Source organism: Vigna radiata, chromosome 5 (assembly GCF_000741045.1).
Source record: "Vigna radiata var. radiata cultivar VC1973A chromosome 5, Vradiata_ver6, whole genome shotgun sequence".
Lineage (NCBI taxonomy): Eukaryota > Viridiplantae > Streptophyta > Magnoliopsida > Fabales > Fabaceae > Vigna > Vigna radiata.
The window spans coordinates 12,569,004-12,573,609 of record NC_028355.1 but is presented as its reverse complement, the minus strand read 5'-3'; the positions used below and the strand labels follow the sequence as shown (position 1 = coordinate 12,573,609).

Sequence of the window (4,606 nt, the reverse complement as noted above, 5' to 3'; positions counted from 1 at the left end):
CTTGTATGAACACTTTTGGATGATAGTAAGAAAACTATGCTCAATTGCATTGTCATTCTCCTTTCCAAGAGTCACTCTATGCTTTGTTTTCTTCCCTACAACTTCCTTCCATGTGTGAGGGNCGTCTGAGTTGTAGCCACACCATACAAAGCCTCCTCCCTTCCATTAAACCATTCTAACTCACCTTCTTCCGCTGCCACAACCAATCTCATCCATGGTCACGTTCTCTTTGCTGCCAGATCTGGATCCAATCCTGGAACAGCTCCTCATGAAGCAACCGAGGCATAGCTTGAACTTATCAAGTAATAACATACCACTGTCCTGAAGAATATAACTCTTGGACATATCTTTCAAAGTATCATAAGCAGTGAGATCAACGGCTGCATAGGGAATAATGCCAAGCAGTGATGGAACAAGTCCTCTGCAGAAAGCTCGTGGTCCCTCTTGAACCCATATATTCATTGTAAGGGTTCCCAGCTTTGGAACCTTTCCACTTTCAGAGGGACAAGTTGGTAACCTAGTTTTAATGAGATCCATTGGATAAACAGCAGCCTGTGCAACTGCACCAGCCGTCCCACCTGCAAAAAGCCTCCCAACAGCACCAATATCTGACTTGCTGCCTTGAGCCTCTCCAATTAGCTTTTTCAGCATTTCAAAAGAATAAAATTTGATAACACTTTCTGGAGCTACCTTCACAATATTCAATCCATTACCCCGGAAAAATCCTAACAGACCATCTTGCTTCAATATCTTCGTCACTGCTGGCATGATAGAAGCATGTGCAGTTTGAACTTGTAAAACCACCTTTAGACGATCAAGAGGAGCAGTTGTTGTACGAGAAATGCCTCCTGCTACTCCACCAGCAAGAAAGTATTTGCTCTTGTTCGCATGCTTGCTGATGCCTTCAGGAATGACAGCTTGCTCTCCAATGTCAACAAGGCACACCCTCTCCCAATGATGATAAATATTTTCAAGGTTTAATACCTATTTTGGTCCCTCCTTTGGGAGGGTTTGTTCAAAGTGGTCCCTCCTTTTTTCAAAAGTTCACTTAAGTCCTTCCTTTTGTAAAAATTGTTCAAAGTGGTCCTTTTTGCTAACGGCGTTAAGTTTCTTAACGGCATAGTTGCCAGGTGGCTAACATCTGCTGATTTGGCATTGTTAATTGTTTTTAAAAAAATATATAATGATGACGTGGAAATGTATATAATTAGGGTTGGATTAGAGAAGGATTTAGGGGTAATTTTTTGTGCTCTCATTCACTAAAGTTTAACCTCTCCTCGTCTGAGAGAAGGACCCATACCACTGAAATGCTTCAACCTCTCCGGCCATCGCGTGTTGCAGCCACAACATCGCCAGTGACAACGCTCTCTGCCGGAGTCGTCGCCGGCCACGGTTCCCACCGGGGTCGTCGCCACCCACGGCGCCAAGTTCTTCCTTCTCCGACATCGACGACGGTGACAGTATCGTCGTTTCCCCTCCTTTTTCCCTTCGACTTTTTTTTATGCTCCGCCGATAGCCAACCTCTTGCCGGACCATCACCGTGAGTAACCACCGTGCCTCTGGAAGCAACCGTAAACCCTAGTCGCACTTGTGCAAACCAGAAACGCCACCCAAATCACAGGCTTCCATCGTCGTCGGATCGACTCCCTCTTTGTCAGCGATGCAGGTCGTGTTTGTTGTCTTCCTTGTTTTTGTTCATTTGATGTAGAGAAAATATGAGCAGGGTGTAACAAAGGGGGTGAAGATGGAGGTGGTAAAGGTGAGTAATTTTATCCTTTTGAAATCATGATGGTGAGGTGCAAAATGGTGTGATTTTTGTGTGCTTTTGCTGATGGAAAATCAAAGATGAGGCAGGAGCACGAGGTCGTGCATGATAGTTGCCTGATGGAGGACAAATTCAATTAGAGGAGATGACGAGTTGGAGCAATGAGACGTGGCCAGCCAAAATGGGGTTGAAGGTATGTCAAAAATGATATCCGAGAAAGGGAAGAAAATTGAGGGCGATATCAAAGAATATGCCTGGATGATGAGATAGGTGGTGAGAAATTGGCCCCTGCGAAAATGGTTAACTTAATCACACACCAAAAATTACCCCTAAATCCTTCTCTAATCCAACCCTAATTATATACATTTCCACTTCATCATTATATATTTTTTTAAAAACAATTAAAAATGCCAAATCAGCAGATGTTAGCCACCTGGCAGCTGTGCCGTTAAGAAACTTAACGCCGTTAGCAAAAAGGACCACTTTGAACAGTTTTTGCAAAAGAAAGGACTTAAGTGAACTTTTGAAAAAAGGAAGAACCGTTTTGAACAAACCCTCCCAAAAGAGAGACCAAAATAGATATTAAACCTATTTTCAATAGTTGCTTCATGACGGTAAAGTAGAAGAAAATCTCTCCATTCTTCGAAAGTGATAATTTATCCTTATCAACATGGTCCACAAAGCGAGCAAGCTCCTCGTCATCCATTTCAATCCCTGGAGCATTGAAGCTGCAGAAGCTTATTATATTATAAATGCTATTAAGGAGAAATAGTAAAAAGTCATAAAGAACATTAAAAAACCATCTTCAAAATCCACTAAAAATGCACATATTAGAGCAGATTATGGCACACCATAAACCAAGAAAGCACATAAATAACAAACACTTTAAAGAATCCATCATAAAAAACTGAACCAGCCTTCCCATATTTCAACAAGGCACAATTAAAAAATGAACCCAAACTAAAAAATACACATGACACAATTAAAAAGACACATCTTAAGTCTCTCTAACTCTAACATTCTTTATGCATAATCGTTCTGATTGGCAACAAAAGTCCGTCAAAAAAAGTAAGCAAACCTCTTTCCAATTACAGAATCAAAAAATCTGTTTCCTACTAAAAACAGCCTTACCTCAGAAAAAATGTTATCATCCAGCCAAAACATCAAATGCCAATGTCTTACCTCAACTCTCGTTCGCTGTGTTCCAAATTTGATTTCAAATGATTTTATTTTTGTAAGATAAGTTACAGTAAAATTAAATTTGAATAGTAAAATTTAGTATAAAAACTCTCAACTAAACATAAAAGCTACAGCTTCTCTACTTTTATTCATGTTTGCTTTCATGAACAAGCTTGATTGATTCTAACAAACATAAACTAAACACGTTTAGTTTTTGCAAAATTCTTATTGGACGCCACTAACTCACTGTTTAGGGGTAAAAGTCTGTAAACATTTCCATGAAAAGAAAATAAAAAATATTTTTTGTTAAAGTAAAATCAATAGTTATCAGGTTTTTAATGAAACTTAATTATTATAAAATTTGAATATGTAATTTGAATTCACTTTACCTTATAGTTTCTATTTTTTAATCCTACACCGAAGAGTAAGATACCCAATATAAAAAGAAGTTTCATTTGAGGAGCAGAAATGGCTTCGGAAACCTAAATAAATAGCACTACCAGCTTTAAGAAGGGCTTCGTAGAGCTCTTCAGGGATAATGTTGCCATCGTGTTCAACATCAATGGCTTGGAAGATGTGGTAAAGCTCCAACTCTTTGTCGTCCATGTAGCGGCGGAACTCGTGGTACTCCACTCTGCCATCGCTGTTGGCATCGCAAACGTCGCAGAGCTCCCTGGCGTACTTGTACTCCGACGGAATCTGCAGCGCCGACAAACCGGCCTCTATCTGAGCGACGTTCAGGTAAGCGTTGTTGGCGGCGTCAAAGAAATTGAATAGGCTACTAATACGAACCTCCCTCTCCTCCTTTGTCTCCCCCAACGCCACGAGGAGGTGATCCATCGAAACAACAGAGTCTCTGCTCATCCGACCATTCCAATTCCAGATCTGAGCCTCCACGGTAGTTGGTACGAGACGCACGCAGTGTAGCAAATACGGCAAAAAGGGGGGAAAGAAGTCAAAGTTGGTTGAACTGAAACAGTGGACATGGAGAAACTGCAAGTAGGTGGAACGTTTATTTATTCCACATATTTTATTATTTTATCTTCTCTCATATGAGCTTTTTATTTTTTTTTTCATGTTTAACACGAGGATCGAAAATGAAAGGAGAAAAAAAAAAGGAAAAGGGATTTAATTGGATATTCCTCTCTCCAACATTCCGGTGCAAAGCTTTTGATTTTGTATATAATATAGTCAGTGGTCAATAATATTTTGTGTTCGTATGAATAGATTTTAGTATTTAGAAAGTTTTGAGAGGGATGAATTAAGATTAATTTGTGTCCATTTGAAAGGAAATGCTACAATTAATTTGCAAGGAATTGTGTGATGGAGAAGTTTTTCATCACTCGCCAATATGTTGAAATTTGGAGAGATGGAAGATATAAAGTTTCATTTGCCCTTTGGTTATTTTTTAATTCCACACATTGAACTAACTCTTGAATATACTGACCACTATGTATTATTATATGTTTGAAGATGAAGAAGGCGAAGAACAATGGTTGAAGATGAAATTTTTTTGAGGTGTATTCGGTTTTGTGGAATCCGTATAGAAAAACACAGGAACCTCTATTCGATTCTCTTTTCTCTTTATTCGGTTCCCCAATTTTTAGAACAGGTATATTTGGTTCTTGAACATTGTATTCGGTTTCATGACACTTTGGCCTG

The 4,606-nt window shown here is 39.4% G+C and overlaps 1 pseudogene; it reads right to left on the bottom strand.

Annotated features, from left to right (window-relative positions):
- Positions 1 to 6: 6 nt before the first annotated feature.
- LOC106760341 lies at positions 7 to 4,401 on the bottom strand (annotated as a pseudogene).
- Between the last annotated feature and the right edge of the window lie 205 nt (positions 4,402 to 4,606).